General features: G+C 44.8%; 1 long non-coding RNA gene across 1 annotated transcript; it reads left to right on the top strand.

Annotated features, from left to right (window-relative positions):
- The first annotated feature begins 12,437 nt into the window (after nt 1-12,437).
- Nucleotides 12,438-15,599, top strand: LOC126516741 (uncharacterized). The gene is made up of 3 exons (XR_011892328.1): nt 12,438-12,696; nt 13,797-13,974; nt 15,075-15,599. It is a non-coding gene; the product is annotated as an uncharacterized lncRNA (long non-coding RNA).
- Nucleotides 15,600-15,904: the final 305 nt, after the last annotated feature.

Below are 15,904 nucleotides of genomic sequence, written 5' to 3'. Positions count from 1 at the left end.
ATTACCTCGCTCCTGCTCTACGCGCTACCATACAAGTAGCTGTCCCGAGCAACACGCCGGCCGTAGACGCGCCCGAACTCAGGCCCTGGCACGCATTTTTGGAGATTGCACCACAATTACACCGCTTTTGTACACTGACGCGGCCCGCTACCCAGAGAGGCGGGCCATCTGTTTAGCTGTAACTGACAACACAGACGCGCTTAGGGTGTGTGCCACAGTTCTAACAGCGCGCAGCTGCTCAGCAGAGGAAGGGGCAATAGCCCTGGCCATTGTGCACGCCTCGACCCTTTCCGCACAAGACACCCCCATCACGATAATGACAGATTCGCAGGCTTCCTGCCGGGCCTTCGCGCAAGGGCTTGTGACTGTACACACACATCAAATTCTCTCATCTGTCCCCCCTCCCACGTTACACAGGGTGCGTATCGTCTGGACTCCTGGACACGCCTCTCTCCATGGTAATGAACGCGTTAATGCGGTAGCCCGAGGTCTGACTGGCCGGGCACCATCGGAAGAGCTGCCCAACCCAGACGACGCACCGCCAGAGCCCCTACAGTACATCGAGACGCTCGAGTACTACCGACAAAGTAGCCATAACTATCCCCCTCCTCATCCTTCGCTTAATAGGGCAGATGCCGTTGTCTGGCGGCAACTGCAGACCGATTCCTTTCCTTGTCTCCACATGCTACATATCTTTCGTCCCACCCTGTACCCTTCCTATTGTCCCCACTGTGGGGCCAAACCCACGGTGTATCACTCCACATGGGAATGCCCATGACACCCTTCAGGTGTCCCTCCTATACCCAACCCTACCCTTTCCTCTTGGGAGTCTGCGCTGCTCAGCACAACCCAGCGGGAACAGCAACGGCTTATCCAGTGGGCTCGCGAAGTCGCGCATGGCAATGGAGCCCTGGACTGAGGGCCCCACTCATCGAGGAAATTTTCTACTTGCTTTGCGAAATAAATGTTTATTCTCTCTCTCTCTCTCGCTCGTCTCGAAGGGTCAGTGTGACGTAGCTCGGTGCGTTTGCCGTTGATGCCAGGCTTACTCGCGATGGATCCATGGCGTGTTGCCTTGAAACGCCAACAGACCATGTGCCTGTTAGCGACTTCGAAATCAGCAATCAGAACTGAAACACTGAGGCTTTAGATTTAGCTTACGCGTGAGCAGAACCAATCACGAAGGGTGCGTTTGGGAGTCGAGAGAGATGTATGGAAGAGCTGCAACACTCACTCGTGCGATTGTAAAGATGGATGAGCGTTTCAACAGTCTCGATTCACGAACTTCTGCGAGCGAATGAGATCCGAAAGCGTCAGAATCTTTCGTGCGATTTGTATCTAAGCCCTCAGGCATTTCGCGATGGTGCCGATGGTTCGGTTAGTTAGTATTGATCTATAGCGCGTAGAACGGTAGTCTTATTAATGTGATGGTGCATTTTTCACCAGTGCGCCTACCAAATTAGCCGTTCTGACGCGTTCGTGTGTCTATGTACGTCATTGAATGTTTCCATTGTTTCATGTGGCGAGCTACCACGAAGAAAGAAGAGCGCATGCCGCTTGAATCCCTGCAAATCAAAGCCAGTGGCATAATAAGCTGCTTGTTACTATAGACTAGTCTCTCATACCGCGATATCAAAAACCAATTTCAAGAATAGCGCCAAGGTAACGCCCTAATTCTGCTGCTGACGTGAGACCAAAAGTAGCGAAAGTCTAAAACACCGCTAACTTCCCCTTAGGAGGGCGAACGACTCAGAAATGGCGGCCGATTTGGCTGAATTAGGCAGGCTGTCACCCAACATGTCGGGCGATGACGTAGTTTCCGTGGAATGGAAACTTATGGTGTACGTAGCCAAGAAACGCTTCTGCGGTTAACAAAAAATGGTTTGACACATGTTGTGCGGTTGTAAATAATCAGTGCTCCGAGGTGCTCTTACTTTGCAATCTTTGACAGTGCGCGTAATTAATTTCTTGAAAGCGGAATGCTGAAGTGAAATTTGTTGCCAAAGTTGCATCTGGTGTTCATCGTTGCTTCATAGGTCGTTGGTCTTATTATTTCAGCACAGTATCCTCCGTAGTAAACTCCCATGCAGCTGTTTTGTACATTGACGTGCTGTCACCGAACTTCCGCATACCGGAAAATAAATCTTCCCTTGTGATTGCTGCCCTAGGTAAGCCGTGAATTGTTTACTAATTTGTTCTTTAGGCACTTCCCTTCTTCCTGTCTACATTTACAAATTTGTTTATGTGTGTTTTCTCGTCGAATAATAATAATAATAATAATAATAATAATAATAATAATAATAATACCTTTATTTATAAAAATAAGTGGTACAATGTGCCAAGGCATTAGGAAAAAAGTCGCTAAAAAAGCAACTTCACTGGTCCTAAAAACCAGAAGGTCCAAAAAACAGCAGACAGCAAGGAACGAGAAAAAAACAAGAGAAAGAAAGGAAAGAGGAACAACGAAAAAGGAGAAAGGAAAGAGAGAGTAAGGGCATATAGTACATAGAAATCACTTAAACAAATTTGCTTTGTACATCAAACAGCTCGGGAAAAACAAATAATATACATATATGGATACACACAACTCTTAAAAAAAGAGTGTTAGTTACATGGTCGGACCCAATTCTTGGGGCAATAGAAATTCTACAGATCTCTGCCAAAACAATTAGGTACATCGATGGACACAGATCTGAGATTATTCAGCGGAATGGGGAGAGTGTAACAAGTCATTTGGTTACCATATGTTGAACGCACATGCGGCACATGCGAGTATTCCGGGGACCTGTTGTTATAACGTGGGATGTTGTGTTCTAATCTAGCCAGAGATGAAACCGCTTAAGTTTTGTTTGGTTTCTTTGAGGAATTCAAGAGCAAGGCGGTAGTTAAACATATCACTGACTTTAATTACCCGAAGTTTTTTAAATAGGGTCCAAGGGCGCATTACTAAGTACGCGAACAATTTTTTTTTTGTTTTACAAGCAAACGGTTAATTTTTGTAACAGATGTGGTGTCCCAAATAAGGCAGCAATAATGAAGGTGGCTCGTAAACAAAGCATTATAAATTAACATCTTAATTTTCCGAGGCATGTAGCGAATAGAGAAAACGCGTCCAGTAATTTGGGAGAGTTTGCCTGCAGGAAAATCAATGTGATCGCTCCAGCTCATATTTTCATCAAAAACATATAAGCTGCATCTTTCCTCAAGGGAGTGCTCCACTGCTAACGTTCTTAATGTACTTCGCCATTGCGCATTCCCTCCATAGCCGCCGGCAGTGGCATCATCATGACCGTGAGTGGTCTCTTGCTTCCTTACGTCAGTTCTGCTGCAAAGGCAAGTATCGCAGTCTCAGAGTTCTATTTTTGAATTGTTCCGTGCTACGGCAGCTTGGTGGTGTGGTCTTGCCATTATAAAAAGTGACTGGTTTTTAATGTCCCAAAGCGATACACGGGCTATGGGAGGTGCCGTATATAGTGGGGTAGGGTGGAGGGGAGGGGGAGGGGGAACAGGGTTTGCTCCGAATAAAATTTGACCACCTCGAGTCATTGAGCGAGCAGCAAAATCACGGCACGCGAGCATTTTTGCATTGCACCTTCATAGAAGTATGGAAGCTGTAGCGGGGAATATAACCTGCAGCCTTGTGCCCACAGAAGAACGCCGTATACACACAGCTACCGTAACACGTGGTCTCTCCACCCGGCCAAGGCGGGTCCCTAATAGAGCAGGCCTTCTGAAGCGTCATTCAAAAGGCCCGCCAAAGTTTTCCGTAGAATATAAACCAGTCTACTTCCTAATTTTTCGACATTGAGGTAGCGAAAGAAATCCCCTATTCTTCGTAAAGCTGCACAGCGCAGAGGAATGCCATGCACAGACAGACGCAAGGTAGCAGCTTAATACCTCAACATTTTTTTTCCAAGTCGAATACAGTTTTAATGTCAAGCCAATGAATATCAATTTGTATGCGCACTTAAAGTGACCGACAAATAGTATAAACGGTACAACTTGGCACTTCTGATAAGAGACACACACACACAAAGAAAAAATAAGCACGCTGGAATCGTTCGCAAGTGAAGCATTAGTGAAGCGGCCGAATAAATTCTCTATAAATGAATGTGTCACATACAACTGTAACTGTTTTCATCCTATGTAACGTGTAACCTTATGCAAGGCGGAGGAGAAATAGACGGAAAGACAGGGATGTTAGCCAGTTCTCAGACTGGCTGGTTACCTTGTGCTGGCAAAGGGGGTAGGGGGAACAAAAGATAATGGAAAAGATATGTCCCAAGACTTATACAGTACCAGTGGCACCCACGACGATAATGGAAGAGAAAATAGTCCAGAAGAATTCGAAATCCCACAGGTAACGCCGGAGGAAGTAAAGAAAGCCTTGGGAGATATGCAAAGGGGGAAGGCAGCTGGGAAGGATCAGGTAACAGCAGATTTGTTGAAGGATTGTGGACAGATTGTTCTAGAGAAACTGGCCACCCTGTATACGCAATGCCTCATGACCTCGAGCGTACCGGAATCTTGGAAGAACGCTAACATAATCCTAATCCATAAGAAAGGGGATGCCAAAGACTTGAAATATTATAGACCGATCAGCTTACTGTCAGTTGCCTACAAACTATTTACTAAGGTAATCGCAAATAGAATCAGGAACACCTTATACTTCTGTCAAGCAAAGGACCAGGCAGGATTCCGTAAAGGCTACTCAACAATAGACCACATTCACACTATCAATCAGGTGATAGAGAAATGTGCAGAATATAACCAACCCTTATATATAGCTTTCATTGATTACGAGAAAGCGTTTGATTCTGTCGAAACCTCAGCAGTCATGGCGGCATTACGGAACCAGGGCGTTGACGAGCCGTATGTAAAAATACTGGAAGATATCTATAGCGGCTCCACAGCCACCGTAGTCCTCCATAAAGAAAGCAACAAAATCCCAATAAAGAAAGGTGTCAGGCAGGGAGATACGATCTCTCCAATGCTATTCACGGCGTGTTTACAGGAGGTATTCAGAGACCAGGAGTGGGAAGAATTGGGGATAAAAGTTGATGGAGAATACCTTAGCAACTTGCGATTCGCTGATGATATTGCCTTGCTTAGTAACTCAGGAGACCAATTGCAATGCATGCTCACTGACCTGGAGAGGCAAAGCAGAAGGGTGGGTCTGAAAATTAATCTACAGAAAACTAAAGTAATGTTTAACAGTCTCGGAAGAGAACAGCAGTTTACGATAGGTAGCGAGGCACTGGAAGTGGTAAGGGAATACATCTACTTAGGGCAGGTAGTGACCACGGATCCGGATCATGAGACTGAAATAACCAGAAGAATAAGAAGGGGCTGGGGTGCGTTTGGCAGGCATTCTCAAATCATGAACAGCAGGTTGCCACTATCCCTCAAGAGGAAAGTGTATAACAGCTGTGTCTTACCAGTACTCACCTACGGGGCAGAAACCTGGAGGCTTATGAAAAGGGTTCTGCTGAAATTGAGGACGACGCAACGAGCTATGGAAAGAAGAATGATAGGTGTAACGTTAAGGGATAAGAAAAGAGCAGATTGGGTGAGGGAACAAACGCGGGTAAATGACATCTTAGTTGGAATCAAGAAAAAGAAATGGGCATGGGCAGGACATGTAATGAGGAGGGAAGATAACCGATGGTCATTAAGGGTTACGGACTGGATTCCAAGGGAAGGGAAGCGTAGCAGGGGGCGGCAGAACGTTAGGTGGGCGGAGGAGATCAAGAAGTTTGCAGGGACGACATGGCCACAATTAGTGCATGACCGGGGTAGTTGGAGAAGTATGGCAGAGGCCTTTGCCCTGCAGTGGGCGTAACCAGGCTGATGACGATTATGATGATGTTCCAAAAAAAAAGGGAAGAACAAAAGTAAAAGAGCAAAAAGAAAGGATAATACAGCACTGCTTAAAGTCTGTCTCTAAGATCAGTTCTCCGCAAGAAGCGCAACAACGCTTTCAAAGGCTTCTTTGCTGAGGACTGTCTCGGCCAGTGACATTTTCCTCCGACAAAGGGCGTTTGTCAACACTATGTAGCACTTTTGAAAGTTATTTCCGGGGCGCACTGATGCGGGGACGCTCACAGAGAAGGTGGGCGATTGTTTCCTGGCAGCTGCAGTTATTGTATGTAGGGCTGTTGGCCATTTCTATGCCAAATAAGCATGCAATGTGCATGCATCCTTATGCAGTGCACACAGAAATGGCAATTGTTTTGCTGACACCGAACGACCTCGCTTCCACAGGGCAATACACTCTTAAAAATAAAGGTCTTAGTACTTACTACCTAGTGCCACACCATTCGCTACCTTCGCACAACGGAAATTGGTAGGGATAAAGTTAGGTACATAACTGACTAAACAAGGTAGTCACTGTTACTCAGCTACCAATTCGGAACGCAGTTAGCATCACCTGATGCGAAAATTCTCACCTCTGCTGCATATATCGGACCAGCTGTGGCGTGTTCCACAGTGGGTCCTATATATATGCGTTATAGAATAGAAATTTTGAGTCCGGTAACGTTCGGAATATTGTAGCTGAGACCAATTAGTACCAGTGACTACCTTGTTTAGTCAGATATGTTACTAACTCTATAGGCTTCCATATTAACTATGGCAGTTTTATTACCGGTTATCATCGTGAACCTGGATTACAAAATAAGTTATGCACCTCACACAGGGCAGGATTTTATCTACACTATAAATATTATAGGCAAGGCACTTCGGCGCCTAGCTCGATCAGCAACTGGTAGCAACCGCACATTCCGTTTCCTTTCGACATAATGCGATGGCCGAATTCATGACACTAACATCTATGTTTATTCGCATTGAATGCGCTGACACAGTGCTGCTTCGAAATTCCAAGGATGACTCGATACATGTAAAAAAAAGAAAAAGAAAAGCAGCCGGTGGACATTAACAGAGAACGCAGCACTTCTCCAGCGCTACTCCTGGGCGGCCCGGACGGCCGTGCGCTGTATCTTGAAAGTAGAGTGTACTAGAACGAGGTCTGTATTCTAGTGCACTCTACTTGACAGCTATCTGCGACAATTAGAGAGTCCGCGCTGCCCTGTGTTTTCGGGACTTAGTTCACGCTGATAGGAGCTGGGTCACGAAGGTCAATTCGCTCGCTACTGTTGCCGTGTTTCCTCACTGCAGCGTTTTGACAGCGAGCTTCCGCGGTCATCGAGTCAGATGTGTTCCATGTTTGCTTGTGCGCGTGTGACACCCTACGTGTTAATTTATTTAGTGTGCTCATGTTTACATGTTCATACGGCCGATCAATCTACTGTCCTTACTTCGTATAGCTGTACGCTAATTTGCTATCGCAATCGATGCTTCGCCTTTCGGGTGAAACTGCAACTCATTTTTTTGTTTAATCCCAAAATGGGACTAATTCAATGTTTTCTTTTTTCGTCTTTTCTTTGACACAGTTCTTTATTGCACTGTATGCTGCTGCTTCGGGACCATTCGCAGGAATCATTATTCTTGCATTTCTTTTACCCTGGGCAAATGCTAAGGTAAGTGCTATCTGATATAATCCCTTCGTTGCTTGCGTTGTATTGAATATACTCTTGGCACAATGCTTTCTGGCGCGCTCGCAATGCTAGGCGGTTTTCTGTGAATTCACAGGTAGTAGATTGCACTACTGTGGTAATCATCTTGGGCGATGATTAGGGTGGTGTATTAAGCAAAACTTTAGAGTGCACCTTAAAAGTTTGCAGAAATTGGTTCCTTAGCAAAATGGAGTCTTTCTGACTGCAACTGGTATCTTGTTGTGGTTTTCCATAATATGTGCTGCGAAAGTTCTGCAAAGATCAAAGTCTCATTGCAGTCTATGCTTTAGGCAGCTGACAAACAAATTTCCTACCAGGCTAAAGTAACTTTACCGAAGGGACATGCACTTCATAGACGTTTGAATGGGTCATTGGAAGATACTTTGTTTGATTATGAAAACTAACAAACCAAGGAAAAATGAGTTCAGTTGTCGGTATGTTCAGCATTCTGTCAAGCGCTGTTTGTTGTTTCCTTATCAGAGCTCTTCTGGTTTCTGTAGTGTGCTCTGCGTAGACTCTATCGCATGTAGTCTCCCAGAAACACATTGTCTTTCGAGAAAGGCATGATATACCTCCGCCTAACTATTTATCACTATTCACTGTGGCAGTTTTAGAAATGGAATAGCCGACGTAGTTTCTGCATCAACCTCTTCACAGCAACCCATTTATAACAGAACACACCAGGTCTTATCAAAACCACGTCCACAGTGTACAAAGCTTTGCACCATCAGGACGTGATAGGATTGCCATGAAAATTTGCGTTCTCATACCTGCAGCTCTCTTTTTCCGAGGAATAACTTTAAATCCAAAACACGGGCACTAAGCTTGCTAGAAATGACTGTTGAGGAGTGGTTGCTGATTTTCCAACATATGCGATTGCGACTGCTTCTGTGCCTAGCAAGACCGCTTGTTCGCTGCTCCTGCCGTGTAGCTTATTCGAGAGCTTGCTTCCTTTTCAGCGGACATCAGTGCTGACAGTCATGGGGCACCAAAGCATTATTTTTCGTAATCTGAAAAGACGCTGTAATAAATGCTATGGCTTTTTCAATGAATATGTCATCGACGATTTTATTTAGATAGACCTATTATGAAGAAAAATATAATGAGCGCAGTGTTTTCTTTCCCCATTTCACATCAGCTCATAGGTTGCATTCGCTGAAGCTGCGGCGATAGTAGTCACCTGCCTACTGCTACCTTATTTTTCTTTCCGTTGTGCGCAATGGTTACCTTTCAATGTTTTCACCTGAAACAAAAAAATGAGTCCGAACGCAACAGAAAGAGCGGGAATAGAATTAGCGGGAGGCATTTTATTAGCTACCACTTCCCCGTTCCCTTCAAGATCTTGAAAGGTGGGCATGCTTGCGTGACCTCTTGTTTGCAAGAAATTCATGTTCAGGAACCATCACCCAATGGCAGGCGTCTGTAGGCTATCAAGCTGGCTGTAAGCTTCATCATCATCATCATCATCATCAGCCTGGTTACGCCCACTGCAGGGCAAAGGCCTCTCCCATACTTCTCCAACTACCCCGGTCATGTACTAATTGTGGCCATGTTGTCCCTGCAAACTTCTTAATATCATCCGCACACCTGTCTGCCGCCCCCTGCTACGCTTCCCTTCCCTTGGAATCCAGTCCGTTATCCTTAATGGCCCATCGGTTATCTTCCCTCCTCATTACATGTCCTGCCCATGCCGTTTTCTTTTTCTTGATTTCAACTAAGATGTCATCTACTCGCGTTTGTTCCCTCACCCAATCTGCTCTTTTCTTATCTCTTAACGTTACACCTATCATTCTTCTTTCCATAGCTGGTTACGTCGTCCCAATTTAAAGAACCCTTTTCGTAAGCCCCCAGGTTTCTGCCCCGTACGTGATTACTGGTAAGACACAGCGGTTAAACACTTTTCTCTTTAGGGATAATGGCAACCTGCTGTTCATGATCTGAGAATGCCTGCCAAACGCACCTCAGCCCATTCTTATTCTTCTGATTATTTCAGTCTCATGATCCGGATCCGCAGTCACTACCTGTCCTAAGTAGATGTATTCCCTTACCACTTCCAATGCCTCACTACCTATCGTAAACTGCTGTTCTCTTCCGAGACTATTAAACATAACTTTAGTTTTCTGCAGATTAATTTTAGTCCCACCCTCCTGCTTTGCCTCTCCAGGACAGTGAGCATGCATTATAAATGGTCCCCTGAGTTACTAAGCAAGGCAATATTATCAGCGAATTGCAAGTTACTAAGGTATTCTCCATTAAATCTTATCCCCAATTTTTCCCAATCCAGGTCTCTGAATACCTCCTGTAAACACGCTGTGAATAGCATCGGAGAGATCGTATCTCCCTGCCTGACGCCTTTCATTATTGGGATTTTGTTGCTTTCTTTATGGAGGACTACGATGGCTGTGGAGCCGCTATTGATATCTTTCAGTATGTTTACATACGGCTCGTCTACACCCTGATTCCGTAATGACTGCTGAGGTTTAGACTGAATCAAACGCTTTCTCGTAATCAATGAAAGCTGTATATAAGGGTTGGTTATATTCTGCACATTACTCTATCACCTGATTGATAGCGTGAATACGGTTACGAAATCCTGCCAGGTTCTTTGGTTGACGGAAGTCTAAGGTATTCCTGATTCTATTTTCAGTTACCTTAGTAAATACTTTGTAGGCAACGGACAGTAAGCTCATCGGTCTATGATCTTTCAAGTCTTTGGCGTCCCCTTTCTTATGGATTAGGATTATGTTAGCGTTCTTCCAAGATTCCCGTACGCTCGAAGTCATGAGGCATTGCGTATACAGGGTGGCCAGTTTTTCTAGAACCTTTGCTCACCATCCTTCAACAAATCTGCTGTTACCTGATCCTCCCCAGCTGCCTTCCCCCTTTGCACAGCTCCCAAGGCTTTTTTTTACTTCCTCCGAGGTTACTTGTGGGATTTCAAATTCCTCTAGACTATTCTCACTTCCGTTATCGTCGTGGGTGCCACTGGTACTGCAAAAATCTCTACAGAACTCCTCAGCCGCTTCAACGATCTCATCCATATTAGTAATGATATTGCCGGCTTTGTGTCTTAACGCCTACATCTGATTCTTGCCTATTCCTAGTTTCTTCTTCACTACTTTTAGGCTTCGTCCATTCCTGAGAGCATGTTCAATTCTATCCATATTATACTTCCTTATGTCAGCTGCCTTACGCTTGTTGATTAACTTGGAAAGTTCTGCCAGTTCTATTCTAGCTGTAGGGTTAGAGGCTTTCATACATTGGCGTTTCTTGGTCAGATCTTTTGTCTCCTGCGATAGCTTACTGGCATCCTGTCTAACGGAGTTACCACCGACTTCTATTGCACATTCCTTAATGATGCCCATAGGATTGTCGTTCATATCTTCAACGCTAAGGTCCTCTTCCTGAGTTGAGGCCGAATACTTGTTCTGTAGCTTGATCCGGAATTACTCTATTTTGCCTCTTACCGCCAACTCATTGATCGGCTTCTTATGTTCCGGTTTCTTCCGTTCCCTCCTGAAGTCTAGGCTAATTCGAGTTCTTACCATCCTATGGTCACTGCAGCGCACCTTGCCGAGAACGTGCACATCTTGTATGATGCCAGGGTTAGCGCACAGTATAAGGTCTATTTCATTTCTAGTCTCGCAATTCGGGCTCCTCCACGTCCACTTTCGGCTATCCCGCTTGCGGAAGAAGGTATTCATTATCCTCATATTATTCTGTTCCGCAAACTCTACTAATATCTCTCTTCTGCTATTCCTAGTGCCTATGCCATATTCCCCCCCTGCCTTGTCTCCAGCCTGCTTCTTGCCTACCTTGGCATTAAAGTCGCCCATTAGTATAGTATATTTAGTTTTCACTCTACCCATCGCCGATTCCACGTCTTCATAGAAGCTTTTGACTTTCTGGTCATCATGACTGGATGTAGGGGCGTAGACCTGTACGGCTTTCAATTTGTACCTCTTATTAAGTTTCACAACAAGACCTGCCATCCTCTCGTTAACGCTATAGAATTCCTGTATGTTACCAGCTATATCCTTATTAATCAGGAATCCGACTCCTAGTTCTCGTCTTTCGGCTAAGCTTCGGTAGCACAGGATATGTCCGCTATTCAGCACTGTATATGCTTTTTCCGTCCTAACTTCACTGAGGCCTATTATATCCCATTTACTGCCCTCTAATTCCTCCAATAGCACTGCTAGACTCGCCTCACTAGATAACGTTCTAGCGTTAAACGTTGCCAGGTTCAGATTCCAATGGCGGCCTGTCTAGAACCAGGGATTCTTAGCACCCTCTGCTGCGTCGCAGGTCTGACCGCCGCCGTGGTCAGTTGCTTCGCAGCTGCTGGGGACTGAGGGCCGGGGTTTGATTGTTGTGTTCAGCTGTAAGCTTATTGCATACGTATTGCAGAAAAGGAGTGGAGCCACGAAAGCCGGAACAGGAAGTCCAAGCGATTTATTGCGCGAAATTGTAGTTTTTTTCTTTTTTTGTGTCATGCAGCGCCACGTCTGGCTCCACTGTTCTCAGAAGCATTATTTGCAGATCAGGAACTTTATTTACCGTGTTCGAAAATTGTTTTATTGCTAAGAGATTCGCTAACGGTCACCTCTCCACAGGGCACGGCTGTTGCGGCAGTGGCTGTCTTTCTCGTCCAGATATGGCAAACCACTGGCCGCTTCGTGTCGAAAATTGTACCTGCCACAATGCAGTACAGCCTGAACAGATGTTCGAACAAATCAACACTGACGCCGCTTGCAGAGAATGAGAGGTAAGGTGATTCGTTTTCACATAAGGAGACATTTCGACGAGCCGCTTCCGACGCCGCCGCCGTCGGAAGCGGCTCGACAGCGCCGACCAATCAGCGTGTGGCAGGGCGTGGCCGCGCTGCTGGCAACTCTTGCAAGAGACTTCCGCAGATTCGCAGTTCGCGCCGCCATTGCTGTTTGTTTGGTTGCTTCAATCATGCTACCGGCGAACATCGATAACGAGCTTCTTATAGCCATTGTAGAAGCAAGGCCGATATTGTGGCAGACCAAACACAAGGAACACAAGAATCGCGTTAAAAAAAACGTTTTGTGGATTGAAGTCGCCGCCATCGTCCTGCCGGGTGTACCAAATGCTGGTAAGATTTCTGCGTTTGAATTGCATGCCTTCCAACTCTCTGAAATGTGTCTTAACGTTTACGAATGTAGGATCGTTTAACAATATTTTACGAATGTCGTATCAACCTAATATCGCAGTATACCATCGCGACCAGATATGCTAGTCTGCGGCGATGCCAGAGTGAAAGAAAAAAATTAGGGTTAGTGAAAAAAAAAAAAACAGCACCAATCCACACTGTGACGGCTACAGTGCTGCTTCCCGGGAAACTCATGCAATGACCCCATGTGCTTTGCATTGTTCGAACGCGCATGTAGTTTTGACACCTCTTGCGTGTTTTTTATTTGAAGGAACACTGGGGTGTGCATTTTTCGCTTCAATTCGCAGATTGATGTGTCGACGGAGACAATCCCGGGTGTCATGTACAGCTTCGCTGTAACAGAAAGCTGTTTTTTCTCTTTGAATTGTCACAGCTGATGCTACTACTATGGTATAAAGTATGCTGCGATGAGTGGACACAGGTGCTGAATCTGTAAATGGTGCCAAACTTTACCCATTGCTGAATTCCGCGATTAAACAATTTATTGCATGTGATAATGTTTAGCCGAGAAAGTGTGGCCAACTGAGCAATGCTTCGTGCTCCAGTGTGTTATGGCCATTGTGGATTGGATTAATATCGCATTTTTGCTTAACTGCAATGTTTCATCATGTACTGTCGGCCACAGAGTACTCGCAACAAAGTATTCGCAGCATTTTATTTCAAAATATGACTATTTGATTCGATGATTGATTGCAGTAGCACCATATTCTTCTCGTTATTGGAAAGCTTCCAATTTTTACACACTTCAAGAGACAAGTTCTTTAAGCAGGCAAAGTTGACAATGTTGAAGCCACTGAAACAGTAACTGCAAACTAAAGACTGTTTCTTGCCAGTGGGTGCCGTGCAAATTTTATTTCCCAGCGTGTGCTGCATCCGAAGGTGAATGATCTTAAATAAAAGGTAAATATATGCGTCAAATAGTGTTCATGGCTAGAACACGCAGGTGTAGTGTCCGGGGCAGTTGAGGTTCATGGTTGCCAGGTGTGGAGTTGCGAAGCTAACAGGTGTTATGACTTTTGCAGAGAATATTGTGCAGACCCGATGGAAATCCCTGCGGGATAAGTTCCGCCGCTTGCTTATGGCAATGAAGAAAGAACAAAAGAGTGGAGCCGGTGCGGAGGAGACGGATGCAACAGAGCACGTGGCTTGGCCATATTTCGAACTGCTAATGTTCTTAAAAGACAGTGTTGAAGGAAGGCCGTAAGTTTTTTGGTGTAAATTTTGTGACCTTCTTGAACCAGTCATGTTTTCATCGGTGAACCTGTTTAGGCAGCAGTGCCCAGTTTGTAAAACCTGTATTGCAGAAAGAACACCCATAAACTGTGTTGAAAGCAAGAAAAAAAAACTTAAATTTCCAGATTTAGTGCAGGCTTAAAATAAACTTTAGCATTACAGCTCAGCTAAAGAAAAAAATAACGACACATTGCTGCTGCACACATTAGTTGTAAGTTCGCTTTTAACGAACCAATTATCGGTAGATCAATCTCGCTTCCTTCATGCTGTGTATAGTCGGACTGCAGTTCATTGCACTTCTAAAGTATTTTCAGAGTTTTATCTCGGCTTTGCATCACTGGGGGCCTTCATTTATACATGGTGTGGAATGGTGCAACTGGTTGTTGTGATAAACATTTAAAATTCATTGCCAGTTGTTATTACCAGTCACAGGCTCTCGTGCAAGAATGAGGGGCGCAAGTAGATAGCAGATTCGGGATGGCTAGCATTCTAACCTGTCTTCAGTGCACACCCTGGGGTTTAATAAGCCAAGTGTTATTCTATTTCGGTCATAGTTTTCGTTTTTAATGCTTTGCACAGCTTTTTGTAAGAATGCATCTCAACTGATACCTTTTGCTATGTTTATTGGGTGTGCAGAACTTAGTTTTTGTTCCTGCACATGCATAATTTAGACGTAAACCACGGCTCACTTGCTGTTGAATTTTGTAGGGGGCTCGTGCTTTGTCAAGCTGCAATATGCAGCTTTCTTTCCCCGCTACCACAATATTTCTCATGGAGAAATAAAAGTACCTTTGACTCATTTACACTCAGGCAGGTAGGATAGCTTGTTCATAGTAGAAGCTACAGTGCTTTCAGCAGCTTTTTCTTTATGATAAACAGATTGGTCAGATGGCTGAGCAATTCTTGTAAACTCTGGAGAAAGGGCGTTCATCTTAAAATAGCTCCCTTAAAAAGGCTGGCAGCCGAACTTATCAAATGTCGCAAACATCATTTGGCAACTCGGAGAAATGTGGATGCTTGTTAGTCTTTTTTACTGGTGTTGAATGTGATCATATATACATTTTCAGAACATCTGGCAACATGAAAACGGCCGAACAACTGCTGCTTGACATCAGCAGCCAAGGCAGCTGCAGCGATATAGATGCTGTGTCAGTGACATCCGAGTGCACACAAGATGTGCCACTGACACCGGCATCCGGCACAGCAGAGGACACAATCTCGGACGAGAGCACACCGAACGAGCCAACCTGTACACCCATCCAGCCACAACAACAAAAAAAAAAAAAACGAAATAGGGACATGTATGAAAACGAGCTGCAGAATGTCGCTAACCAACTCAATAATTACAAACCAAGAGATATGGATGAACATTTCGCCCTCGCGTTGTTGGAACACATGCGAACTGTAAGGCCGGAAAAGAAGATTGACCTGCAGCTGAAGCTGCTGCAGGTTGTAAAAGAATTTAAAGAGTAGTGAAAATAAATGGAGATATGAAACTTGATTTTGTCTTCCAGAACAAATATCATTTGCATTGTAGGACTACATAAACAAAGAATTTTAAAGGTTCACTTCCATTCACCTAATCAGTTATGACTTTGCTGTCCTGTACTAGGAGGTAGTGGAAAAAGGCATTTACACAGGCCAATGAAAATCAAGAAGCACAGTAATGCGTGCATGGCCTTCTGATGTAATGTGATAATGTCGCAGAATTCTATTTTCTCGCAAAGGCCAGTACAGCTGGTTATTTATTTTACACATACTGCAGCCCCTATGTGTATGTATGTGTGTGTGTGTATGTGTAAAATAAATAACCAGCTGTACATGAAAACTGCGAGCAGAGAGTGAGCATCTGTGCACACAGTGCCACTATTGCTGGCATTGAGTATGACAAGTTTCG

This window comes from Dermacentor andersoni, chromosome 1 (assembly GCF_023375885.2).
Source record: "Dermacentor andersoni chromosome 1, qqDerAnde1_hic_scaffold, whole genome shotgun sequence".
In the NCBI taxonomy this organism is placed as follows: domain Eukaryota; kingdom Metazoa; phylum Arthropoda; class Arachnida; order Ixodida; family Ixodidae; genus Dermacentor; species Dermacentor andersoni.
This window is presented reverse-complemented; position numbering and strand designations above follow the sequence as displayed.